Below are 27,788 nucleotides of genomic sequence, written 5' to 3'. Positions count from 1 at the left end.
TGGCTCTCTCAGTTCTGCTTTTTCTTAGTTTGTGGATGTCCTTCAAAGTGCAAACTAAGCCTCCTATCCTTGATTTCTTAAGTTCTTAGCTGCCCATTTGGCACTTCATTTCCTATACTGGAGGCAATGACAGCAGGGAAGGACTTGAATAATGGTTGGGCTTTATCCTGACCCTGTGCTGCCTGGTAGAGAGACTAGGACAGGCTTCCCATCTGCAAACTGGGGACAATCAGAGCTGCCACAGAGAGCTATGGTCAGGGCTAAGCCAGACAAAGTGAGTAAAAGCCTGACACTTGGTAGGTCTTTACCTTCCTTTCTGACTTCTGGTAAACCCTTCCAAAGTGCATGACACTTGCTTCTTACCCCTGGCTCAGCTTCATTTAGTATCTAACAAAGGAAGGCAGGCTCATTATTCCTTGCACTTCTGGCGCTGACCCAGGAGCCCTCAGTTTCTTCATCTATGGAATGGAGACACCTAATCGGTACCCCCGTATTCTCCTCGCTGCCATCTCGGGCTTGCTGAACTTGGGTTAATTCCTCCCTGCGCAAGCCTCAGTCTATACTCAAAGTAGGACCTGAAGGAGTGCCTATAAGGGCCGGTGGTTATAACCCCAATTTAGAAAAACTCTTTACTAGGATCGTGCCTGCGCCTGTGTGTGTGTGTGTTGGGGGGGGGGGGGGCGTGTCGGGATCCCAGAGCCAGGGGCCAGCCCTCGCAGGGCCTTTGGAGAGCCCAGAGGTACTGCCACCTGGAAGAGGGCTGGAAGGGGCGCTGCGCGGTCTTCCGCAGGCTCCGGCTGCGGGAACAATGGGAGGGCGGCGGGGAGGTGGGTGGGCGTCGGCCAGGTCCCGGCCGGAGGTAGAGGGGGCGGGCGAGCTGGGCGCCGGGCCGCGGGGTTAGCCCGGGGCACCGGGCCGAGAGCCGAGGCGCCTTAGCCAGGGAAAACCCGGGTCTGCGCCGGCGGGGGCCCGGGAGGAGGCGGGGCGGGGCCCGAGCCCACCGGGCTGGGGCCGGGAAGGCGAGGAGGCCGGGGGGTGGGGGGTCTTCTGCTGTCCCTCGCCCGCCGCTCTGCCCCGGCCTCTGAGCTAGGAGGAGGCTCAGGTAGGCGCCAGGCGCGGGGCCCACGTGGGGAAGCGGGCGGCGGGCGGCGGGCGCCAGGCGGGCTCGCGGGGCTCAGCCCCCTCCTCCCCTCCCCTCCCCTCCCCTCCCCTCCCCGGGGGCCGGCGCGGCTCCTCCCGACGCGCGGCCCCGGCCCTGGCGGCTCCGGCGGCTCCGGCAGCTCCGGCGGCTCCCGCGCTCCCCCGGCTGCTCGCGGCTCGGCGCCGCTGCCTCTAGCTCGCAGGCTGCTGCTGGGGCGGCCGGGATCGCCGCCGCCTCCTCGGGGGCAGCCGGCCGGGGCGGGGCGGGGCGGAGGGGGGAGCCCAGGGTGGGGGGCGGGCGGGGAGGGGGCTGGGCGCCGTGGGAGGGGAGAGCGAGCGAGCGAGCGAGCGGGGCATTTGTGCGCAGCTCGAGTGCGCCTCGGAGCCCGCCCGGCGGCCGCCGGACTCACGGACGGAGGACAGAGCGCCCGGAAGCCGCGCTGCCGCCGCCAGGTTAGCCTCCCGCGCCGCCCTGCTCCGGCCCCGGGGAGCCCGCCGCGTGCTCCCGCGTGTGTCCGCGAGGCGATCGCCGAGGGCTCCGGGCTCGGCTCCGGGCTCGGCCCCGGTCCTGGAGCACTGACAGGCCGGCGGGCCGGCTCGGGGGCTGGACGCCCGCGGGGCGGGAGGCCGCCCAGCCGGGAGCCCGGGCCTCGGTTCGCGGGTCTCAGTACTGGCGCGGGTAGCGCGGCGGGATCCAGGTCTCCGGTGTTGGGTGTGAGCGCGCGTGTGCCTGTGGGTCTGTGCAAGCGGCTGGTGCGCGCGCGTGTGCATCGGTGTCTGGGGGGGTGCTTTGTAGGTGTCCGCGCGTCTGGGCTGGGTGGCGTGCGTGTATCCGGGGAGGGTGTGTGTGTCTGCGTGTGTCTGTCGTGAATGTGTCCGCCGGAGGGTGTGTCCGATATGCAGCTGAGCGTGTGTACATCTGGATGAGGGTGTGTGCCAGAGGCTTCGCCTGTGGCTGGAGCTGTGGCGTGTGTGTGTGTGTGTGGCCGTGTGAGCGCCGATGTGACTCCCGTGTCTGCGCGTGTGAGGGCGGGTGTGCACCCGCGTAGCCCCCGTGTGCGTGTGCACCGCTTTGTCTGCGCACTGCCGAGAGGAAGGGGTGGGGGCGGCGGCCGAGGCGCTGTAGTCCCCAGGGGCCGGGCACCTGGCCGGGGCGGCGGGAGTGTCCTCGCCGGCGGAGACTCTGCTGCAGGTGGGCGGCCACACCCCAGGGGCCAGAGGGAGCCGGGCTGTCGGCGGAGCTGGCGCACCAGGCGGAGCCGGAGCCGGAGCGCGGAGGGCGTGTCCTGCCTGAAGCCCGAGCGTGTGTGTGTGTGTGTGTGTGTGAGTGTGAGTGTGTCTGTGCGGGGGAGGGAAGTGGCGACAACAGCGGCCCCCGGGCTGGTGACCCTGGCGGCTCAGGGATCCATTTCCTGTCTCGGCGCGCTCACAGCCGCCTAGAGCCCGACTGGGCCTGGCCAGGTCAGCCGCACTCCCACCGTCACCCTCTCCAGCCCTCGAGGGTAGAGACGCACCTTGGGTGCCCCGAAAGGAGGGAGAACCACTCTCTTAAAGGGCCAGAGCCCATGCAGGAATACCCCTGCCCCTCACGAGACCTCTCCCCTGAGAGGTCTCTGGGTGTGTCTGTACCCCTTTCCTCCTCGCGTACTGGTCTATGCATGCATTTCTAGATTTGTGGTCTGTCTGCATGTGTGTCTCTGTGTTTTTCTTGTGCATTCGGGTGCAGAGGTATGTTTTATCAGTGAACAGTGAATAATGTGTCTTGATGTATTTGTGTATGTGCTTTTATAAGTTCCGGTATATTTGTTTTTATGTACATACAGCTGTTTGTGTATTAGTGAGCCTATGCATATGGGTTTGCAAGAGAAATGGCAATTTGCTGCCAACTAGGATTGGGTAGAAAAATTTTGTTCAGAGCCACTCTAATATAGAGAAACTGGGGGAAAAGGTGGTTTGGAAATTTAGCCTCTGGTTTTGTGGGTTTCGGTTGCTGGTACTAAAATGTGCGTGGATTAGGGGTAGACTGGATATAAGGACAGAGAGGAACCGAGACTCTTATAGGAGGAAGGAATTGTTCTGGAAGAAGGACATCTGAGTACAAGAATTCTTCCTCCACTTCCAGTTCTTCCTATTACTTCACCTCCCCCTCTGCTGCTCTGCTTGCCAGGATCAAGTGCACAGGATTTGGAGTGTAAAGAGAGGGAGCTGGGAATGTAAAAGGAAGGAGGGTGGATGGGTGATAGGATTGGGGGCCAAGAGCAGATTTCTGCAATTCTTAAAATGTTTCTGGCATCAGAAGCTGTGGAAAGCAAAGCTTGCTGTCCCCTTCCCTGAATCCCTTTCTCAGAACAAGAAAGACTCAGGCCTGGAGCTCAGGAGCCCTGGAGTCTGGTCCAGGGGTCTGCTTTGGACTTTGGTCCAACCCTTTTGTGTTTGTCTGTTTGCCTGGCACATTTGTATCACTCTTCTCTTATGGAAGAGTCTGAACCCCCTAAGCTTCAGTTTCCCTGGCTGAGCAGCTAGTAGGTGAAATTCTGGGGCCCCTTTGGTTTCTCAGAGTCCTGGCATTTATCTCACTGTGACCCAGATTTAGGAATCTACCTTTCTAACCCTCAAGGATCCTGGCCATCATCCCCACTCACCATGTCCCTTTGTCCCCATATACTTGAATCTAGAGCAGTAGTTCTCAGAGTATAGTCACCCCACCAGCAGCAGCATGGTCACCTGTGGTCTTGTTAGAAATGCAAATTTTGGGGGCTCCGGTCAGACCTACTGAATCAATAATAACTCTGGGGGTGGAGCCTAGCAGTCTATGGTTTCACAAACACACGTGATTCTCTTGCCCTTGAGCTCAAGAGAGGTGCAGACAGGAAACTGGAACCTTCTATAGGTTGAAACCCCGGAAAAGCATCCCTTGCCCACTGTTGCACATACTACAGTAGCCTCGCAGCCCTAGCCTGGCAGGTGCAGGTTCTGGTTTCAAGTCTTAGGTCTTTCCTGTCATCTTGGACGGAGTGCTCCTTCACTGAATAATGTAATAACTCATTGACAGTGCCTGCTCTTGGCGGGTTCTGAGCAAGGGGTTTCCCTGCTCTGCTCAGTTCTCCACTCCTTTTCTTGTCCTATTAAACCGGCAAGATCCAGTCCCTGCCCACTTCTTTGGAAACCAGCTACTCTGGCCTTCTTTTAGATCATCCAGGCACCATGAGCTTTCTAGCCTCTGGGATTTTGCATATGCTGTTCCCTGTCTAACACACTTTCCCATGCTTCTTAGCTTGTTTAACTCCTACTCTTCAGATTTCAGCTCAAGAGTGACTTTCTCAGGGGCACCTTTGCCAACTCCCTTGAATAAGTCTGTTTTTCTTGTTATACATTCTTGAGCCCCCTGTAGTCCATAGTACACAAGAATTTGCAGTTATACATGAACTTGTTAAATGTCTGTCTGTCTCCCTTCACTGAAGTGCAAACACCATCTGGGCAGGAACTTGCTTATCACCTTTCCTAGTGATCCCACACAGTGCCTGACTTATGATTGGTGTTCAATAAATTTGTTGAAGTGGATGACTTTATATAATGGGAGATGGTACTAAATGATACCCAAAGTGTCCTCTCAAGCTCTGACATTGTAGTATCTAAGCAGGCCTCAGATTTTTAGAAGTAGATTTGTCTGTCGTTTTAACTGCTATATCTACTGGCCATGGATGAACCACGACTCTGTGCCTGGGCTGGTACTGGGCTCTGCTCTAGGGGAGCAGTAGAAAGCTTTCCAGGAGACACAGCCCAGCAAGTTGTCTGTGTCCTCTTGGAATAAGATCCTGCTATGGAATGAGAAAAGGGAGGATGTTGAATAAGAAATCTAAAGATCTGGGTCCATGTCTTATTTGTGGGCAAGTCACTTTCCCTTTTTTGCTTGTTTCCTCTTCCATAAAATGAGGGTTTTAGGATGGATGGTGTACCTAATTCTGGTTACAAGCATTGGTTCTGGAGTCATTTGGGTTCTGCCACATGCTAGTTGGGTGGACTTGGGCAAGGGACTTCATCTGTTCATTTCTTCACCTGTAAGACAGGACCACTAATAGTACATGTTCCAGGGGATCCCTGGGTGGTGCAGCGGTTTGGCGCCTGCCTTTGGCCCAGGGCGCGATCCTGGAGACCCTGGATCGAATCCCACATCGGGCTCCCGGTGCATGGAGCCTGCTTCTCCCTCTGCCTGTGTCTCTGCCTCTCTCTCTCTCTCTCTCTCTCTGTGACTATCATAAATAAATAAAAATAAAAAAAAATAGTACGTGTTCCATAGGATTGTTTTGGAAATGAAATGAGGAACATACATGGAATGATTCACTTGGTGCTGAGCACATAGTAAACATTTGCTAAGTATTAGCATTTGTTACTATTACGGCTACTTCAACGTTCTTGAATGCCTTTGTGCTGGGCCCTAAGCGTCCAGAAATGGAAACGATCCAGCAGTGTTCACAGGCTGGGTGTAGGGGCCAACATGAAAGGACGTACAATATGCAAGGTAACAGAGTGAGGTTGTTCAGGAAGGAAAAGCCTTTACAAAGAGAAGAGATGGTGTTGGGCTGGATTTATCTTCCGAGTAGTTAGAGCAGCATGTGCAAAGGCACCAGGGCTTGTTAGGGGAACTCCAAATACTTCTCTTGGTTGGAGCAGAAGTTGGTGAGTTGTGGGGACAGGTGGGGTGATTGAATGGTGAAGAAGTAAGGCCGGAGAAGAACTTTGGGGCTGTATCTGGCCCAGGCTGATGAGCTGTAGTTCTACAGGTGTCGGGGAGCTAGGGAAGAGGATTAAGCTAGCTTGGAAGAATCAGATTTGCATTTCAAAAACACAGCTCTCCAGGTGGTGACAGAGGGTGGCCTGGGTAGTGGAGGAGGGACTGGTGACCTGGAGATTAGGCTCAGAGGGTGGATAGAGACCTAGAAGGAGAAGAAGCACAGGTGGTGGAGTGGAGGCCAGCTTGGTCAGGGAGATGAAGGATAGACAAGAGTGACCTCTCACAGGCCTCCAAAGCTGCCTGGTGATGGGAATCTGAAAATAAGAGTCCCAGGTCTGCTGCTCAGAGGATTCACAGTGTATTAATTTCCTAGGGCTGCTTAATGGAGTACTGCAATCTGGGTGGCTTTAAAAAGCAGACATTTATTCTCCCACAGTTTGGAGACAGAAGTGAGGAATCAAGGTGTCAGTAAGGTTGGTTCCTTCTGAGGGTTCTGTGGGGAAGTCTGTCCCATGCTTCTCTCGTAGCTTCTCGTGGTTGCCCGCAATCCTTGGTATTCCTTGGTCTGCAGCAGCCTCTGCCTCGTTGTCGCATGCTTTTCTCCCTTTTCTCCCTGTGTGTCTTTGTATCATCTCTTCTTTTTATAAGGACACCAGTCATATTGGATTTAGGATCCACCCTAATCCAGTATGACTTCATTTTATTTTAGCTAATTACATCTGCAAAGACTTTTTCCAAATAAGGTCACATTCTGAGGTTCTGGGTAGACATGAATTTGGGGGGACACTTTTCAACCCAGTGCATACAGGAAGATGGAAAAGAGTGCAAATTCTAGAGTTCTACAAGCCTAGCTGCAAATCTAGGCTTTGCAATGGAGCAGCACGAGCTAAGAGGAAGTCAGTTACTTGTGCTCAGCCTCAGTTTCTTCTGTGAAATGGGGACAGTAGCCCCTGCAATGTCATGCCGTGGTGGTCAGACCTGGTCTGGATAGCAGGTGTGAGTAAGCCTGGTGAGGTGGCACACTGTCAGCACCCCATAATGATCACTTCCTCTCCGGCACCCCCTGCCCTGCACACTTAGTAGCTGGGATGCATCCCTCAGATCTTGCTTCACTTCCTCATCTGCCCAGTGTGAATTAGCATCATCCAGCTCTCGTTACTTCACTAGATTGTGAATCCCAGGGGATAACGAGAGAGCTCTTTGTAAATTGCTTAAGGGTTTGTTGCTGGGATTTTCAGTTATAATCATCATCAGCATAATAACCCTTGGCCATTGCCACGTCCACTGCATTCTCAGCACGGCCCAGCCCAGCCCGCTCTTCTCTGGAGGCAAGTCCTCCGTGCCCCTGTGTGCTTGGGAGTATAGCTGCTCTGCTGTCAGTTAGGAGAACCTTAGCAATGGTCCTTGCTCTCTGTTAGCCAGAGAAGGGAAACATGCTCTGAAAGTGACACCCCGAAGGTCACACAGCTGGTCAATGGCAATTGGAACACCTTGTCTGTGGCTCCCGTTTGCCGTCTGAACAGCGCTTCCCCCCCTACTTGCAGGGTGGGCCCCAGGAGCAGGATGGTGGGACAGGTAGAGGCCTGGAGAGGGCACTGTGCAGAGCTGGGAGCCAGGGAGCCAGTGGGGAGAGTCCTACTGAGTCAGGGTCGAATCCAGAGCAGGGGCCTCCTTGAGTCCTGAGTGAACAGGCGGTGCCTCTGCGGCTGAATGGGCAGGTTGTTTGTTCTCAGTCTGGCTCTGGCCATCTCTGCTTGCTCCAACGGGAGGAGGCCACCACAGGCAGGCGGGTGGCAGCAATGTGGGGAGCCAGAGCCTGGAGGTAACCCAAGGCTTCAATGTCCCTATTGACAGCCAGGGTTGTGCTTCTCAGTAGGCTGTGTCACTGTAAGCCTTGCCTTGGCTGGTGTAGGGAAGGCTCTGGAAAGGAGAGAAGGCTTATCCTGTCTTGGCAATTGCCCTGAAGTCATCTTCATTTTCCCCAAGCTGGGGGAGCCCAGCCCTTCTTTACCCCTTGATTTTTCTTACCTCCCTCCTTCCTCTTGTTTTCTCTCACTCCCTTGTCCTCCCCCCCCACCTCCTTCCCATCTTCTCTCCAGATTAGAGGTCTAAAGATAAAGCTTCCAGACCCAGTTCAAGTAGGTGGTTCTGGGGGTTGCTTGGGGCCACTTGTGAATTAGCAGGCCTAGAGTCTTCCTCGGCAGAAGCTCACTCTGGTGACTGATAAAAAGCCACTTACGTTATTGGCTTACCATGTGCCAGGCCCTGTGCTAAGCGTGTTACAGGCCTTATGTCTCTTAATCCTTGCAACCACCCAGCGAGGCGGAGATTAGACTTCCATTTTATTAAAGGAGGCTAAATAACTTGCCCAAGGCCTACCCAGCCCTCAGCCAACAAATGGCACAGCTGGGATTTAAATCTAAATCTATCCAAAGCCCGTGGGTACTCTTGAATCGTTCCTATCCTGTCCTGGTTGGGACATTCTAGAGTGCTTAGAGGTTCACAGGGGGATGTGCACTTGCTCCAATTCAGAGAACAAATTCTTAGCTCAGAGAGCAGTCTCCCATTCAGGTCTCTCCTACCTCTCAGCCTGTGCTGTCACTTCCCTCAGGAACTGACCTTCCTACAGTGTCAGCCCTGGGGTGACCAGGGCTCTGAGCCCATCCTGTCCTAGGCAGTGTCCACCTGTGGGAGAGACATGCATCAGGGGCAGGTGACAGGGCAGGTCTCGAGGTACTTGACTAGATTGGTCACCTTAGTTTTTCATTGATTATCCTGAGTCTTCTAGTTAAATAAGCTTATCATCTGCAAAGAACAATAGCTTTGTCTCCCAGGAAGGGTACTTGGGGGCTTGGAGATCCTCTATCTGGCTCTGTGATGTGGAGGGGAGGGAAGCAGAGACTGGAGCCAGGAAAGTCAGGTTTAGGAGGGCCCTTACGCTAGAAAGGAAAACAAGGAAGCCAGAGCTGCCTAAGAGCCAGAGCAAGACAGTCCAGAGAGAGGAAAAGTGCCTCCAGGCTGGGGTTGATACGGAACCTCTCACCCCAAGTTCAGCTCTGGAATGCAGATGCCCTTGAAGGTAGGGCTGCTGGATCTGAGTGTCACTTCCAAATCTGAGCAGCTACAGTCAGCTTGCTGGGCCTCTACCCACCCTCACCGGGACCATGCTCATGACCATGGTCAGTTTGAGCAGGTATCTCAACCAGAAGGAACTTTGATTAATGAACAGTGGCTTTAAACCTTCAAGCCACGGAGCTCTCTCTTCATAGTCCAGGAAGCAGAAGTTCAATATGTGAAACAGCTAAAAGGAGAGTAGTTTAGCACCCTACCTCTACCCCTGCCTCTGAAAGTTGCCTAAGACAGGGTTTCTCAAAATTTGCTCCCCCAAGAGTAGCCTAAAGGAGCTTGCTAAAAAAAAGTTCTCTTCTAAAATTTGCCCAGAGATCCAAACTTAGCTGCTTCCTGGAAGGGTGGGATCCATGGTGGGGCCTTGGAATCAGCCTGTTTTAACAGATTCCTTGTTCAGGTGACCGTGACCCTTAGGTTTTCAGATGGCCCTTGGAGAATGTTGGTCTCAAATGTTTATGAACTTGTGAAGCGCTGTGTACAATTTTGAGAGTGTGCCTTGATTGTGGGAAAGGCTCCATAGGCACCATCTATGTCTTTGAGCATTCGTCATCTTCAGGGTGGTTTTATAGAGTGGTAGGCCAATGACTGGGGAAGGGTCCCTGGGGAGTTCAGGACAGAGTCAGGAGCTAAAGGCAGATCTCTCCTGCCTCTCAGCGCATTACTGGCTTTAGAGGAAGATGCTGAGGGACTGTGGGTCAGTTCTTTCCCCTGTTTGGGCCTTAGTTTTCCCAGCTGTTAAATGGGGAGTTAGACATGATAGTTGCCGGTAGCTTTGATCTGTGGCTCTAGAAGCCAGGTTTCCTGTTGCCCAATTCACATTCTTCACCCTTTTGCTTCCCGCCTCTGAAGGGATTGCCTCTCCCTTTAGCATCTCCCATCTTTAGAGATGCCATACAGAGCCTGGATTCTCGCCCCTTAAGTCCCGCCTATCCAACCACATGCCCAGGTGCCCAGCGATTTCTGTCTTTCCGTGCCCATTCACAGTAAGTGGTCCAGGTGCCTGTGAGTCTAGGGATACTCGAGGTAGTCTCTCTTCAGGGCTGGACACTGGGGGCCAGTGCCAAGGACAGGGATTTGGACAATATGTTTCCTGAGGCTCCTGAGACGTGCTCAGTACTTACCTGTATCTCTGCCCCAGGTCCCTGGGTTCTTCCCTGCCAGGAATGCCATCCCCCTTTCTCTAGTCACTGTTGAAATCCTGTCTGCATTTTCAAGGCTCAGCTCAGATGCCAACCTCTGTCCCACAAAGTTGTGTGGACCCTCCCATCCCCACCCCCATAACGAAAATCTGTCTTTCCTCTGCATTCCCTTAGCACCTTATCTATTCCCCTCCTGGAGGAGTTCTGCTGATCTTAGCTTTATCTTGGGACATGGCTTGTCTCTCTTGCAGGACTGTGAGCACTAGGATGTTTCATGTATCATTCTTTGCCCCCCAGCACCAAGAACAGGAGTTTGCACAGAGCAGGTGCTCAAAAGAAGGATATTGAGTTTTATTTGCAGAATCTGCCTCTGGCCTTGGGCTGAGTTCTCTGGAGCCCCCAGGACCCCATCACTGGTAAGCCATGACTTTACACATATCCCCTCCTTTCTTTGTGGATTGGAGGGAGGCCAAGTAAAGCAAAGGGTAAAAAGTTAAATTCTAGTCTTGACTCTGCCATGTCTTGGCTGTGTGATCTTGGGTAAGTTAATTCACCTCTCTGAGCCTCAGTTTCCTCAGCTTAAACCAAAGGGCTAGGGATAACAAGTCTCTTGGGGGCTTGGGGGTATTAACTGAAATGCTATGTGTAAAATGCTGAGATCTGAGCATTGTAAAGACTAAATGGTCAATATACAATTAGAATTCATTATTTTTCAGTTAATGGTTATTATCATTGTTGTTTCAGCAGACACCTATTATGGTTTGAGCATTGTGCTGGGGGGAGAGAGTGAGAGACAGAGAAAAATCATTGTAAGAGTCCCTTGGGGGCAGCCCGGCTGGCTCAGTGGTTTAGCGCCGCCTTCAGCCCAGGGCCTGATCCTGGAGACCCGGGATCGAGTCCCATGTTGGGCTCCCTGCATGGAACCTGTATCTCCTTCTGCCTGTGTCTCTGTCTCTGTCTCTCTCTCTGTGTCTCTCATGAATAAATAAATAAAATCTTAAAAAAAAGAAAGAGTCCCTTGGTCTCCAGGGTTCTAAGGTTAAGTAGGGGCAGTAAGACTCTCCTACAAGGAGTAGCATCTGGCAGAAACATGGCAGAGCAAGCTGAGGAGGGAGAGATCAGTGTAGACTCCATAATCAGTGTAGACAGGTGTTCCCTATGGAGGTAAAGGAGGGGAGCTCCAGGCTGGAGATGGGAAAGTAGGGGGCGTACTTGAGGAGTTGCCAGAAAGAGGAAAGAGCAGAGTGAAAGAGCAGGAGCAGCTCCGGGATCTCCACACAGAAGGGGCTTGGGGTCGCCCTCCCGCCCCTGCAGGGGCAGCATTAAGCTTTGTTTTGCCAAGAAGAATTTGAGGGATTGACAGCTCATGGTGCCACTATGGAGAACCAGAGAGAGAAGACCGGAAGGGTAGGGCTTTACAGTGGAGGTACTGGGGACCAGTGAATGGGAATTGGGGGGGGGGCCTTTGTCCCTCTACCTGGACTTGAGCTAAGAGTGGTCAGAGGTGGGCTGTAGTCCCTAGCCTCTGTAGGCCTGCATTGGAGTCTGTCCCATAATAACAGGGCTGCTTGTTTACCTGGCCGAGGTGGAGATCTGAACTCTAGTTTGTCTGAAGGTAAAGTGCCAAATGATCCCAGAAATGTCAGGATCTCTAACTATCAGAGCTGGCCAGCAGGAGAAGCAATCTCTTGATCCACCCTCCTCATTCCTCACATTACACAGATGGGAAGCAAAGGCCCAGAAGGGGGAGCCCCCACCCAAGAACACTGAGTGAACTGGCCACAGTGAGTTCAGCACTAGACCCAGGTGAGTTATGGACTTGGGCCTGCATTCATTTGGGAGGAAGAAGTAAGGAGTGGGCCAAGGAACCTGTGGAGGGGTGTAAATGACAAGCAAATGGCATATTGGTTGCAATCTGTTGCCAGGGTGTATGTGTGTGATCCCAGGTGAGTGGGACGTGAGTGGGCTGGAGCCATCATTATTCTGGGCTTTCCTTCCCAGAAAGGAAAAAGGACCACAGAGGTGGGAGTCAGGGGAATATTGGGGGTAGGGGAATTCAGGGCGTGGCCTAAGAAGAGGAGGCTGTTGCCAAGCAGCAAGAGACAGAGAGCATCCCAGCATCTGTGGGCCTGGCCCTGTATAGCCCTGCATGTACCATAGCAATAACACCTTCATTTTATAGGGTAAGAGGTGAAGGCTCCAAAGGTCACCGCTAGGAAAAGCAGAGCCTGAGAAAGGGGAAATTCCTTCAAAGCCACGCCCCTGGCATGCCCTAGGTGGCTGTGGTCCTGGTCCTCAGTCCAGGTCTCAGGGAGGGCCTGGAGTCTAAGGGGTCAGGGAGGTGCCACCCTCCTTTTGTCTCCTGGACCCCCCCCCATCAATCTGCCCATCTATCTGACCTGTTTTATTCTAGTTCACTCTGCCCCCTTGTTTGTTAATTAAAAATATTTATTGAGGGATCCCTGGGTGGCGCAGCGGTTTGGCGCCTGCCTTTGGCCCAGGGCGCGATCCTGGAGACCGGGGATCGAATCCCACGTCGGGCTCCCAGTGCATGGAGCCTGCTTCTCCCTCTGCCTGTGTCTCTGCCTCTCTCCCTCTCTCTGTGACTATCATAAATAATAAAAAAAAAAATTAAAAAAAATATTTATTGAGTACCTACTACGTGCCAGGTCACTACTCCTGACCTTATGGGATTTATGCCTTAGCGTGAAGGCTGTCCCACATTAGTAGGATGGGATGGGAAGGAGGAAGTGAGGGGGTTCACTAATCACCCCCTTCTCCCTTCACACCTGCTCCTTCCTCTTCTTTCACCTTCTAACATCCACTACCCCCACATGGGGCTTTTTGCTGGATCTGCCTCCAGGTGAAATGGAAAAGAATCAAAGTTAATGTTAAACATAATAGTTGGTGAGAGTTTCACCCTGTGGGGCTGGTGGGAGGGGTCTGAGTGCTGGCTCTGCTCCCCAGGAGAGGGGCGGAGCCAACTTGGATTTTCTGGCTAGTACCTGCCACCTTTTCCCAGCCCTGGAATCTACCTCCAGGGCTTGCTCCTCCCCTCTTTCCAGGGGGCCGGCTGCCTCTTGGACTCCTTCCCTTGACTCCAGCAGAGGTGGCCCTGGGAGGTGGGTAATGGCTCTGGCCCTAGTCCAAGCACCTCTGAGTGAGTGCTCTAGGTGGAGGTGCCTGACAGGGCATGCCTCCTGGCCCTGGGGACCCACCCAGAGTGCAGGCAGCCAGTGAACCCTGCTGGTTTTGCCTCTTGCCTTGTGTGTGTGTGTGTGTTGGGGGATGGGGGGTGGGGATAGTGTCATAAGTGCCCTAAGTGCTGTACATGAGACCACTACTGTATACGGTCCCTGCCATGCCTTTCTCCTGCTGCTAGACTAGGGAAGGAGGAGTTTGGGAGAATAGTAGCAAAGGTGTATTTCTTTCTCTGGAAGACTAAGCCCCAGACCCAACTCCTGTCAAGCTTTAGGGACAGAGCTCAGGCTTCCAAGTCAGACAAGCCTAGGGTCAAAGCTGGGTGACCTTGGCAGGCAGCCCACCTCTCTAAACTACACTCATTCTCTGAACAGTGGGTACTCTCCGTGCCTTTGTCACCATCACTGTGAATGTAACAGGAACCAGAGGTAGATATTAATATTAGGCTCAGTAGGGATTCACTGAATGAGTAGATACCATTCTTTACAGACTTAATTGTACTTTGGGAGGCCTAGCTCTTGCCTGGGCCATGGAGGCCACTGGTCCTGCCTTCTAGGACTTGACAGTCTAGAAGTACAGCACATACAGTAGCTACTTAGCCACATGTGGCTATTGAGCATTTGAAATATGGCTAGTAAAAAAAAAAGAAAGAAAGGAAGAAAAGAAATATGGCTAGTGCTCTGAGGAACCGAATTTTTAATCTTATTTGAATTCATTTAAAACTTAAAAAGAATATTGCATTTGGTTATCAAAAAAATTCTACATAGGTGGCTACAGTGGTTGAGCATCTGCCTTTGGTTCAGGTCATGATCCTGGGGTCCTGGGATCAAGTTCCGCATTGGGCTCCCTGCAAGGAGCCTACCTCTCCCTCTGCCTATGTCTCTGCCTCTCTCTCTGTGCCTCTCATGAATAAATTTTAAAAAAATCTTAAAAAAAACCCCCCACAAACTTCTACATAGATTAGATTATTAGATTCGTGAATATACTTTCAGTTGTAAGGGCTAAAAGGATCTAAATATCCACTAAAAATTTAGCGTCAGAATTGGGAGGTGCTCTAAATGTAACATGCCAGATTTGGGCATGACTTAGTATGGAAAAGAAAAAGAATGTAAAATATCTTAATATTTTGTATATTGATTACATGTTGAATATATTGAGTTAAGTAAATATACTTTTAAAATTAATTTCAGAGGTGCCTGGGTGGCTCAACCAGTTGAGTGTCTGACTCTTGATTTTGGCTCAGGTCATGATCTCAGGGTCCTAAGGTCAAGTCCTGCATAGGCTCTGTGCTCAATGCAGGATCTGCTTGTCTCTCTCCCTCCCTCTCTGCTCCCTGCCCCTCTTGCACTTGCCTGTGCTGTGTGCTGGCTCTCTCTCTCAAAAAAATAAAATAAATACAGTCTTTTTTAAAATTTAATTTTATCCATTCCTTTGTACTTTCTAAAATGTAGCTACTAAAACTTTTATTCCTTTTTTTTTTTTTTAAAGAGAGAAGGAGAGTGAAGGAGAGAGAGAATCTCAAGCAGGCTCCACACCCAGCATGGAGCCAACTGTGGGACTTGATCCCACAACCCCAAGATCATGACCTGAGCCAAAATCAATAGTCGAATGCTTAACCAACTGAGCCACTCAGGTGCCCCACTACTGAAAATTTCAAATTACATATATGACTTGCATTATGTTTCTATTGGACAGTGCTGCTCTAGCCAGAGAGTTGAATTGGGCATATTTAAATAATAATACAAGACTCTAAAGACTAATTATTTGGGGTGGCTGTGTGTGGCAATTGGAGATTAGATATTCTTCACTGCCCACCTTCCCCCACTGCCTAGATCTGGGCCATGCTCTGTGGTGGAATATTACCCTGGATAACCCTGCCACCTCAAGGATAAGATGAAGACTTTTGAGGTCAAATGAAAAGCCTGCGTCTGGGTGGCCACGCCACTCACTTGCTCTGTGTGTGACCTTGGTAGTCAAGTCACTTCACTTTGCTGAACTTTAGTCTATCATCTGTCAATTTAGATTAGTAGTGAGATTTTCCTCACTGGTTGAGGGGATTACGTGAGATAGAACCCAAGTGCAGGACTTAGCACAGTGCCTGGCATGTGTCAGTAGTCTGATATTGGCAGTGGTGGTGGTTGCTACTACTACTAGTTGTGTGTGTGTGTGTGGGGGGTCGTTGCTACTGCTGTTGTATCCATCAGCTTGAATTCTCTTGTTCTATTTGCCCAAAGGGGACATGGGCCAGTGAGAAAGGAGAGGTTAAAAGAGCTTGGCTGTGGATTCAGGATGAGGACTGGGGTGAGGATTGCCGTCAGGGGATTTCTTGTCTTTGAGGTAGGTCCTTGGATCTTTTGTAAGTGATCAGGCAAAGATATGTGCCCATTTTACAGATGAGAATGCCAAGGCCTGTTGAGGGGAAGTGACATGACTATATGACCAGGGCCCAAAAGCAGGGTTTCCCAGCCCTATTGTGGTATTGGAGCTAGTGTTAAGAGGCCACCTTTTGGGGTTGTAGGAGTAGGGACTGGTCAGGAGTCTAGAGCTTGTGAAGAATGGTTATTATTAGTCTCTTATAAGTGGTGATCTTAATAGTATTCAGAATAACCATCTCATTCTTGAGTTGAAGAAACAGAACTGAGTATGTATATGTGTGTGGGACTTGCCTAGGATCACACAGCAAGTTGGTGGCCAAGCTGGATCCGCTTCTGTTTGTTTAGATCCAGCCCTCAGCTCAGCCCTGGCAGGATGATGGCTCTGCTCGTCAGCCCCCTCCTCTCCTGCCCAATCCCCCGGAGAGGGCCTTTGAGAAAGAGGCTTTTGTTTCACCAGCTCCTTCCAGTTTCCTCTCAAGGTAGCCTCACTGCCTGCCTCTCCATCTGCCCAAATTTACATTTGTCTCTGTTCCAGGTTTTTAGGTCCCTGAAATCTGAAGCATCTCTATACACATATACTTTCTAAATATCCACGGGGAAGACCATTGGCTTTTTCATCAAGGAAGCCTGAGTTCAAATCCCTCTTCTACCATTAATTCTCTCTATGGCCTTGGTCAAGTCACTTGTAATATCTGAATCTCAACTTCCTCATCTGAGAAGCAGGAAAACATTAGGTTTCAAATGTGGGCTCTGGGTCTCACCCCTGCACTGGTTCGCTATAAGGGTCTCCAGTGAGTCATTTCGCTTTCTGGGTCTCAGTTTCCATCTGCTACCTCCGTGATCGTTGTTATAAGGCATTGTGCTGAGCCTCTCACGTCCCATCTCACCGAATCCTCCTGTCAGCCTTGGAAGCAAACACTGTTACTCCCATTTCCCACATGAGGAGACCAAGCCTAAGAGCGTTGCAGTGACTTGCCCCAGGCCTCAGAATAAGAGAGAGAAAGGTGGAGCTGGAATTCAAACCAGGTCTGTGTGACTCCCAAACCTCTACCCACTGTCTGCACATCTCCCTAGGCAGGCTCATTATACCTGGCCGCCTCTGGTTAACCCCCGGGGGCTGGAGAACAGTGGATGGGGAAGCAGGGTGTCAGCCACTGGGTGACTGATGTCATAGCTGGAGTGACAGTGTCCTGAGGCCCATGCCAAGTCAGAGAGCAGGCAGTGGGGCTCGCAGCTTTTGCTCCTGCTAGCCTACCCTCAGTCCAAGTGACTTTCCTCTTTACCTGATTCTTGGGTTTCATGTGAAGTAGAGGCATCTTGTCCCACCTGGAGATGTACCATCCTGAACCCAGGGGACCTGAGGTTTCTCCTCCCAATACTCCTGCCCTGTTGCATACAAGACTGGAGCTGAGGTTAAGCCTTAAATTGTCCATGAGCAAATTAAACCCGAACGGGATGTTAAGGCTAAAAGGAACATGGGGACCATGGAGTCCAACCGTATTTATTTTACAGGTGGGGAAACCGAGGCAGGGAGAGGCCAGATTGAGAGAGCAATGGGTATGTTTTTTTTCCCTGGGTGCTGGAGACCACCCGGACTGACCTGGAAGGCGGTGTCTGAGGGGTCGGCAGGCCTCTGCCTTCCCTTATCCCCCCATATCCAGTCCCTCACCGAATCTTTCAGGTACCACCTGTTAAGGATCTCTCGAATCCATCTACTTCTCTCTAGCTCTACCATGACCATCCCTGGGCTGGGCCCTGGGAACCCCTAATATGTATGTCAAGAGCTCCTCTTGGGCAGCCAGGGTGGCTCAGCGCCTTAGTGCTGCCTTCAGTCCAGGTGATCCTGGAGACCTGGGATTAAGTCCCACATCGGGTTCCCTGCATGGAGCCTGCTTCTCCCTCTGCCTGTGTCTCTGCTTCTCTCTCTGTGTGTGTCTCTCATGAATAAATAAATAAAATCTTAAAAAAAAAAATCTTAAAAAAAAAAAAGAGCTCCTCTTGCCCATTTCCCGTCTGTTCTCTACCCTGCGCATCAGTGATTCCCCACTGCTCTTAGAATTCAGATGGAACTCTTTTCCTCAGCGGGCCGCCCCCCCCCCCCCCCCCCCCCCCCCCCCCCAGAGGCTCCAGCTTCAAAAGTGTTCCTTTCCCTTTTGCTTTGCTGTGGAGTCATACGGGCCTTTCTGTTTAACAGGTTCAGCAACTTCCCTAAGTTTCCTCAGGCAGCTAAATGCTAGCCTCTCGGTTTCCAGCTCCTTGCCCGGCTGCGAACTCTGGTTGGCTCCAGAGGAGCTCACATGGTTTCCGCCTTGCAGGTGGCTGATAGCTGTTCTTTCCCCCCAGCGGGGAGCTGGTATGGATGGAGGAGGGGTGGGTGGTCCATGGGCACAGCCTAGTTCTCCTTCCAGTGCTTGGGTTGGAACAGTGGGCCTTCTGGGCCCTCGGGCTCTCTATTTTGATATGTCTTACGGCCGGGAGGCATGAAGGTTTGTCTAGGCCACAGATTTCTGGCAGGTTTCAAAAGCAGGGCAGTGTTGAGGGTCCTCTCTGGTTTGGGCTTATTTTGAGGTAGGGATTAAAATGCATGTTCATTGAGCACATCTGCCTTAGACAGTGTGCTTTGCCTATGTCTCTTGTCTGTGCCACTGTGGCTGGTGATGATGGCTTTGGACCTGGAAATTGGATCTGCTGACCCTGCAGAGCTGCCTTGTTTTATTTTGCTTGACCACTCCCCGGTGTACCCTAGGTTCAGGAGAGAGTGTTTTCATTCTGATTCTGCCACTGACTACTGAGTGACTGTGGGTGGCTTCCGTTCTTTGCGTTAGTCTCAGGATCATATCTATATACTGTTGGGGCAGGGAGTGGGGGAAGGTGGGGTCGGAGTAAATGAGTTGTTTTCACACCATCCAGCAGGAAAATCCCCTTTCCAAATGAACCTCAAAGAATCTCAATGTACAAAATAGCCAGAGGGGTTGCAGTGCTGTTGAAGCTGGGGTAGGTGTGAGGGACTCTAACTAGCTGATTCTTCAGCCCCCAGCAGCCTCCAGATAATGACAGGGAACCCTTCCTTGGCTCTGCACAAGATGATTTGCAAACCACCAGCATGGGGTGTGTCAAAACCCTTTTACAGCTCGGAGGTTCTATGGCTCTGACAGGGTGAGGGCAGAGTGAGCCAAGCCAATGATGTTATACTGATTGGGAAATTGTGAAATAATATGCAAATGTCATTGTGGGTTATTAGTAAGGCCCAACTGTGGTGCCCAGGTTTGTGATTTTCTTTCCAGAATCCTCTGGGTTTTGTTTTTGACTAGATTGGAGCTACCTCTGTACCCCAAGGGACTCTGTGCATGTGTGTGTGTGCACACGTGCCTGTGTGTGTGCGCGGCTGTGCATATGTGCGGCTGTGTGTGTGCATGCCTGTGTGTGTACATGCGCGCGCGCGCGCGCGTGTGTGTGTCTAGGGAGCAGGGGTTATGGGGATGAGGCGGGATGGAGCCAGCTGGGCAGGTAGAGTAAATGCCAAGCAGAGCTGGGAGCCTGTTGCTCTGGGGGTGGTGGGGGTAAGGGGTGGCTTTAGCTCTAGTTAAAATGAATGATTTGGCTTTTTCCTGCCAGCACATGGGCCCCATGGAGATCTCTGGGCAGGAAGCACCGGGAACAAGGAATCCTCTGTCCACAGCCACAGCCTAGCCAGGATAGAGGAGGTGGATTAGGAGTTCCCAGGAGGGGGCCTGCTGGTGTTTCCCTGACATTTGGGCAAATGGGTAGGAAGAGGGGGAACTAAGTGTGTATGTGTGCATGCGGTGTGTGAGGGGGCGTGTGGGCATGGTACAGGGAGGTGGAGGTTGGCTCACATTTATTCTCCAAGTTCCTCAGGCTTCTGGAAGCCCCCTAAGGAGCCAGGTTCAGAAGTAGGCAGCTCTGTAGGGGTTAGAGCCAAAAAGATGAGACTCTAGGTATTAAGCACCATCGGTTTACTGGAGGAGACAGAAAATGTGAGAAGCAATAGATTTTCACAGGTAGCCTGAAGCACTGGGAATCATGTGCATGTCCAGAACTGGATCTCATTTCTCTTCTGAACAATGCGGATGGACACATCAGCCCTGGCTCCTTAGTGCTCTTCTGATAGTCAGTTAGAATAGCATATTTCCAATCATTTGGGGTAGCAGAATCCCACTACATAGTTTTTGTAGCAAAACTGTTGTGGTTGAATTAGTGGCAGTTTACCCAGAATCTTGCTGCCCTCCTTACAGCCCTTGTTCCGTGAGTATTTTGAGAGGTGCAGATTCCCTCTGTAGATTCTTAGGGCTCTAGGAAGCAATGTTTAAAGACCACTGGATCAGGATGATTCTTGAGAACATGCTTTGTAGACAGTCCCTTGCAGCCCAGATGATAGAGATTATGCCAGACTGTCCAGGAGCAATTATAATACTTCCTTCTGTCCTGCCCTGCCCACACCTAAGCCTAAGGTAAGCCTACACCTTACCCAGATCAGGGCCTGTACAATTAGGCATGGTTTTTCATAAATAAAGTGACAAAAACTCAACTCAAAGTGGGTTAAACCAGAAAAGGACTCTAACAAATCCTGGAGCAGTTTATGGAATTGAAGGATGAGGAGTCAAGTGGACTCTCCATCTCTCTCTTACCACTGCTGTGTCTCCTTCCTGCTCTTATTAGGAACTATCTGTCCAGCTCAGCAACCCAAACAGAAAAAAGGAACTATTTTTTCTTTTAGGATCTATGTATCAATCCAAGGGAAGGACTTTAACTGGGACAGTCATTGTTGCTTGGGGATAGGGACATTCTGAGTGGCCATGCCTTGGTCATTTGTCTACTACCTATGTAGCTAATGAGGGGGCTGGGCTGTAACTAGAAGGGGAGTGAAGCCTGCCGGGCACACAGAGCCATGAGAGTACCCTAGGTTATTAGTGGAGTCCTGGGTTATAAGACAGTGAACAGTTCATAGGCCCGCAAGGGGCTCTAACTCTTCTTTTCAGTGATCGTAATGCAAATATCAATGATGATAATAACAGGTCATATTTATTGAATTACTCTCTCCGTGCTGAGTATGTTCTATTGCCTTATGGGTATTATTTAATTTAATCCTCACTAAATTGTACCCATCCATGTCTCTTAGGTGGGTACTGTTACTATCCCGATTGTATGGATGGGGAACCGAGGCACAGTTAATGAGAGGCCGAGGTCACATGCTGAATGAGAAGAGGCCAGGAGCCCATTTCTACGACCACATTTGTTGCCTCTGGTCAGCAGTTCGAGTGGCCATCCCATATCTGCTGGCATGCTGCTCTGCAATGTGGAGCTCGTGACCTGCAGAGGCAGCCCCTCCCAGGTTCCACTGTTCAGCCTGGGGGAAAGGGCTTCCATATGCTCTTTGCAGATCTGCCTCCGTAGAAATCCATGTATCCATCCATCCAGCTCGTGGCTCTGTGGCAGATGTACAGAACAATCTGCGAGCCTCCTGAACGGTCAGTGGAGCAAAAAAGTTCCATTATTAAGCTCTTGCTTGGTGCCGGACTCTGTGCTGAATCCGTAGTGTGCGTTATTTCATTTAATTGCAACAACAACCCTATGGGGTAGGTACTATTATTGTGCCCATTTTCCAGAAAAGACTGAGGCACAGACAGATAAGTGACTTTCCCACGGGCAGATGTCTAATAAATGGCAACACTTGGTGTTTGAGTTCAGGCCTGCCTAGCTCCAAAGCCTGTGCTAGGAGCCACTACCATCATCTGTGTCCCCCAGAGGGGAAATACACCTGTGGAGGTGTGGCTGTGATGTAGTCAACAGTACAAATTGCCACTGGTGAGGGACAGGAAAGGTACACCTGATGCTCAGAGGGAGAGTTCAGGGGAAGGGGAGCAGCCTGGGCATGGCAGTCAAAATGTGCTTCCTGGAAGAGGGGACATTTTACCTAGGCCTTGAGGGGTTGGATGTGGCTGGGAAGTCTCTCCGGGAGGAGGGAGCTGCCTGAGGAGAGGCATGGATGGGAGAAGCAGGAGCAGTTCAGTTTGACCAGAGCTAGAGCGAGGGGAGGAGGGTGGCCAGCTGTCTTTCAGGCTTCAGAGAGGGAGCCCTCCCCCTTCCATACTCTTCTCTTCAGAGACATGAAGAGGTTTGATTATCTCCAGCTGTGCACAGGAGCCCAGTACCTTTACCTTCTCTCCTACTTGGGCACTAACAGGTGTTCATCCTTTGTTCACTCCCTCCTGGTGGCAGAGGGTGGGGAAGGTTCCCACTGTACTCCACTGCCCAGGGCTCAGCCTCTCCTCCAAACAGCACAGAGCTCAAGGAAGCAGGATGGCTTCTATCAGCCTCAGCGGATGGTGGGATTGCCCATCTCGTCCCCAGGCAGCAGGCTAGAGCCCGCACCTCCAACCTACAGAGCAGCCCCGTTCCTCCTGCCCATGCTCAGCTAGTCTCCTCCTCCTTGGCAGAAAGCAGGTAGTGCCCAGTGCCCTCAGAGCCTGGGCTCTGTCCTGGAAGTGCCCTCAGATTTTTCTTCAAGCAACTAACAACTGGGGAAAGAGTGTGTTGTTGGCTCTGGGAGCCTCCTTGGTTTCAAAGGTTGGAAGAATGGCAGTCACATTTATCCAGCTGGACTCTGCATCACCCTCGTTACACATGAGGAAGCTGAGGTTCGGAGAAAATGCAGTTGTCACATGAAGGTGGCTCTGCCATTGTCTAGGAGGGGAGAAAGTGTGGGAGACTCAGCAGGAGAACAGCCTCCTCCCCCCACCCCTCCTGCCCCCCCATTGCTTACTCTGCCTACCCTAGAGGCTCCCCAGCCTCCATCCCATCCCGTGTGGATACAGATCCTTCCCCTGTGGCTTGCTGCCTGAGAGCTAGAGGGGCTGTCTCTGGGGGGCCCAGGCTTCGCAAGTATTGTCCAGACAAGACCCAGATGTCCAGCATTCCTTCTGTGACCCTTGTTTTCTCTGGGATCACTGGATTTTTCCAACCCTTCTTGGAGGGCTTCCAGCATTTCTATGGAGGGAAAAGAGGTAGGGAAGGGCAGAGGAGTTCTTTCATTGGAGGGTTTTTCATCCTCCCAGCCCTTACCACCTGGCTCACCCTGGACTAGAATCAAAGTCCCTTATATTTTTCCTTCAAAGGGCTTTTCATCTCATCAGATTATTTCCCCCGTAATCCTGAGAGGTAAGGTATCAAAGGTATAATTATCCCTTTTGTGGGAGGGTTAGTGGAGGCTCAGAGAAGTTAAGTGACTTCTCCAAGGCCACACAACTAATGAGAGGCAGAGTGGGGCTAGAAGAGAGAAGCCAATGTCTGGGAATCCTGATCTCTCATTGCCCAGTGCCAATGGCTGTTAGGACAGCTGCTGACACTCCATCTTTGGTTCAGCCTGGTATGTGGGGGGTTATGACTCCAGTTCAAGCCTTCCAAGCTTCCTAAGGCCTGTGGAAGAAAGTTCTACTCATCAGTTCTGGATCTGAGAGCTCGCCAACCAGTCTTAACCTACTGCTCTGGCCAGTCTTGGCTGACCTAACAGGCTGGCCTTTTTCTTCCCACAAGGTGGATGAGATTTGCCATTTGTTGGGGAGGACCCCCACCCCTGTGGGATGTTGGAAGCATGTGTTTCAGCCTGCTGCTCAGGGAGGGGATGGGGAAACTGAGGCCAGGGTCAGCACAATGGTTGCATTCAGGACAGCTAGTGAGGGAAGTGGGGGTAAGGGGAAAAGCTTGGACTGTGTGGATGTGTTAGGCCCCTTTCCCAGCAAACCCACAACTTTGTTTCACCAGTGAAACACAGCGTCCACTAAATGTTTACTTATTGCTTTATTTCTGCCCCCAGAGAAATTTGTGCTACGGGCGCCCTGGGCTTTCCTAGAAAAGTGCTGTCTGGCCCAAACCAAGGAGAGCCCTGGGTTCCTAAGGAGCACTGGGGGCTGCAGCTCAGTACTTGGTAAGAATAACTGGGATTCTGCAATTGGATAGTGGTGATAGCTGCACAACTCTGTGAATAGAGTTGGGGGGTGGCAGGGAGCAGAGGCTCTGAGACTGGCCTCCTGGGCCTCACAGGAGCCGTGTTGGCCTCTAGAACTTGTTGCTGACCAAGGTTAGTTTCTCATTTTGTGCCTGGGGAAACGAAGATTCAGACTAGGATAGCACTTGGTGTAGGGATAGCATTTTAAAATTAGAGTAGCAGGGGCACCTGGGTGGCTCAGTGGCTGAGCGTCTGCCTTTGGCTCAGGTCGTGATTCCGGGGTCCTGGGATGGAGTCCCTCATCGGGCTCCCTGCAGGGAGCCTGCTTCTCCCTCTGCCTGTGTCTCTGCCTCTCTCTCTGTGTCTCTCATGAATAAATAAATAAAATCTTAAACAAACAAAACTAGAATATCATATGCTGCTTTCATCCTATGTGTGTTCCTGAGAAGGTCTCAGGAAAGATCTGAACAAATGACCCGGGCACATCCCTTTCTCAGTTTCCCTGTCAGGATCCTTTCTCTACAGTCCTTTGTATTTCTGGTATTCAGTAGCCAATGAGTTAAGTCATGTGGTTGCCAAGTTTTCCTGGGGGCTCATTTGCCTCATTTGTCAAACAGAGACAACAAAATTAGCCGGTCCTATCTACCTTCAGGGTTACTGCTACAAAGGTCAGTGACGTGACCACATCCCTTCGGGGCCATGGCAGGCTTTGGCAGATGGGGAGTCGCTTTTACAAGGGTGACGTGCTTTCACACAGGCAGTGGAATGGGATGAAGCCAAAAGGAGCTTGAGCTCCAGACTCAGACACACTTGAGGGCAGACCCCCGCGCTGCCACCTCCTGTGTGAATTCGAATGATATGCTTCATTTCTCTAAGACTCAGTCTTATCATCTGTAAAATGGAAACAGCAATGGTGCTTACTTAGGAGGTCACGGAACTAAGATGAGAGCATGCAGTCCCTGTGGATAGCACCAAGCCTGGCACACAGTTGAGTGCTTCATAGCTGGTGGGTGTTACTGTGTCCTTGATAACTATAGTGATGCTGGTAGTTGCCATTTAGAGATTGGGATTCTGTGGGGCCAGGGAGGCTGGTGATGGCAGTGTTATTGTTACTAATAATCTTCTATTGTTTTGGCACTTTACCGTTTACAAAGCATGTCCACATCCACCACTTGTATGTAGCCTTCAGAACACTTCTGAGTGGAGTCAGGAAGGCAGTGGCCATCTTCGTTTGACAAACGCAGTCATGGGTCTTAAGAGAGCAAGTGGCTTGCCACAACTTCAGCTTGGCTCTCCAGGGAGCCCAGCTCCTGGCCAGAGGTGTAGGGGGTTCAGCCTTTGGGCCTGGCAGCCCTGACAGGGAAGTGGAGTGGGGGGGGTGGTGGTGGCAATTATTACTCACCCTGATGGTTGTGCCAGAACTTTTGTAGAATGGGTGACTGATGGGATAAATGACAGAGGGACAGGCTCAGGGGCCTTGTCAAGTCACAGAAACATACACACACAGGCCTTGAGGTGCTGTGGTGTGAGTGGTGTACAACTTGTTTCTCACCTTTGGGCCTAGGATTTCTAGAGCTCTGTGCCAACAGCGTCCCTGCCTTTTCTGTATGGCCTGTCTGCATCCTGAGCCCCAAAAAGCCAGATTCATCCTTTCTCTCGACCATGTCCTGCTCCCCCCACCCCCACCCTGGTGCTTGGACCTCAAGGTAGGTGATACCTCCAATCATCCCTCCAATGAGTCTTGATTTAATCACCTAGTTGTCACTGAGTTCCTGCCAGACCCTGCACGTGCCAGGGTGCAGTGGTGAGCACAGCAGACAAACTCATGTTCGGTGTTAACAGCAGACTTCTTACCAGTCTCTGGCAGCTCCTAAGGGGTGGTGAGCATGTGGGGTCCATGATTTTGAATTTGGAAAAACGCCTCTGCTATGGGAGGTGGCCTGGGCTGGGAGTCGATTCTAGTTAGTGGTTCCTCCTCTGCTGTGCCTTGCTGTGTGACCTTAGAGCTGTCCCTGCCTCTCTCTGGGACTTTTCCTCCCTAGCTACCAAAGGAGGGGATTAGTTGAGATTTGAGAATAGTCTCTGACATTTTGGAGCACCTGCCTGGCTCATGTGTCCCATGCTCATAGGAGCCTAGGCTGATGCCAGGATCGCTTTCTGCCCTAGCGTTGGTTCCTGGATCTTGCAGGCCTCAGGAATGGTTTCTGAACGGGTCTCTGAGCACCTGGAAAAAGTTGGTAGCATCATCAGCTCCCACTCAGTTTGGCCTGATAATTTTCTCATTGTCCTGTGGGCCTAGCCTTCCCAGCAAGGCAGCCCCTGACACAGAGGCCAGCCCTGACTAGTAGGGGCTGGGCACGCTGGTGGGTGTGCACTCTTAGGCTTTCCTTTGGGCAGAAGGAAGTGTGAGATGGGGTGGAGATGGGGTGAGAGAAAACCTCAAAGTCTCCTGAAACCACAGAGCTGACCTAGCACCTCCACAGGAAGGCTGGTGAAACTAAAGCCCGAGAAGGACAGGTTTTCCTGGGTCTACACTGGGCATCACAGAACTATGTGAGAACACAGCTCTCCTGATCCCCAGTCCCCATAGTCGCATCCTGGGCTCAGCTAGATTTGGGTCATTGCCTTTGGGGAGGACAAAGGGTAGAGCCTGTGTGTACCTGGCAAGTCATAGGGTGGCAGGACTCCATCTTGGTAGCTGCGATATCACTTTTATCACATTTCCCTGCCTCCTGCTGTGTTTCTCAGATAAATTCCAGGACCTCTTCCCTGGTGGCACTGACAACTGACATGTTGAGTTTCTAGAGGAGGAAGGGAAACAGAGGGCAGTCCTCATGCCTGTTGGGGATAGGAGGCCTGGTGAGTCCTGGCTGTGCCTGATGCTAGGTGACAGAGTGCTTCAGCTGTGAGCAGCCATCCTGGCCCTGGGGCAGTGCCCGTGTGGCCCAGCTGGCAGACTGAGGAGGAGTCTGTCCTCATCCTCCCTGCCCACCCCCCCCCCCCATCTTGGTGTCTGTAGCCTACCCACCCAAAGCCCTGCAGCTCTGGGCTCTGCCACTTGGCCCTGGCATGGGGACTGGTTTGGCAGGTTTTGCCACACCCATGAGCTGTGGGAAATGTGGGAGCTCGGGCAGGGCACAAGCCAGAGGAGGCTGAGCTGCCCTGTCCTTGACCCCCCACCGTCCCCTCTGTCCTCTTTCCCACCTTTCTCAGGGACACGCATGAGGAGCTGGAAAGCAGAAGCTTGGAACTCCTCCTCAGCATGTGACCATGGGCCAAACCCTTACTGGACCTCAGTGTCTCCATCTGTACAATGGGGCTTTGGGCTCTTCAATCCTCATGTAGCCACATACTATGATTCCCTTTAAAGCTCTGCTCTACCGTTTTGTCTCCATCCCTGGGCAAGTTAGAGTACACCCGACTCCTCAGGTTCTGAACAGGTAAGATGAGGGCCATGACCCTTTCTTGCTTCCTAGGAGTGGTGATGGGATCAGCTAACATCCTCACAAGTATCCAGGCTCCATTAGAAGGGCTTTCTGGTCTGCGCTTGTCTGGCTTAAGCAGAAAGAGAGGTACCTAGAGGTGGAGCTGGTTCAAGCCCCCTTCCCCTTATTCTGAGCCTGGAATTGCCTGAGAACCAGGCTTTCTGAGCGGCTCCATGATAAGGTGGGGAGAACAAGAACTCAGGGCGAAGCCTCAGCGTTTGCTGCCTCTGCTTCCTCCTGACCTTCAGATCAACTCAGGGTCTGGTTCAGGGGAAAAGAGCAGGCCCTCTGCCTTCTACCACCACAGCCCCAATGTATGACACCAGGCAAATTCATCTTCTTGCTGGACTGCATCTGACAGTAAAAAGTATCTAGATCATATGTCCTCAGAAAATTCAAATTCTGACAATGTATATAGATCAGAAGAAGGAATAGAAGCTAAAGAGGACATTTCCAGCCTGGAATAGGGTGGAGAGAGAAGGAAAGGGAATTCACATTTATTGAACCAGCACAATGCCAGTTACTTTGCATAAGTTACATACATTATTTATATTCCCCAGTCTCCTTTCCAAGTGGCAGCCAAAGTGATGTTTGTAAAACACAAATCAGACCTTGTCACTCAGT

The 27,788-nt window shown here is 51.7% G+C and overlaps 1 protein-coding gene across 1 annotated transcript in view; it reads left to right on the top strand.

The window, feature by feature from the left end:
* The first annotated feature begins 1,429 nt into the window (after positions 1 to 1,429).
* EPB41L1 (erythrocyte membrane protein band 4.1 like 1) overlaps positions 1,430 to 27,788 on the top strand; it is a 124,593-nt gene continuing 98,234 nt past the window's right edge. The window contains exon 1 of the mRNA XM_041732803.1: positions 1,430 to 1,593. The gene's annotated coding sequence lies outside the window, so the exon portion shown is untranslated. The remainder of the gene's footprint in view (positions 1,594 to 27,788) is intronic.

Source organism: Vulpes lagopus, chromosome 18 (genome assembly GCF_018345385.1).
Source record: "Vulpes lagopus strain Blue_001 chromosome 18, ASM1834538v1, whole genome shotgun sequence".
Lineage (NCBI taxonomy): Eukaryota > Metazoa > Chordata > Mammalia > Carnivora > Canidae > Vulpes > Vulpes lagopus.
This window is presented reverse-complemented; position numbering and strand designations above follow the sequence as displayed.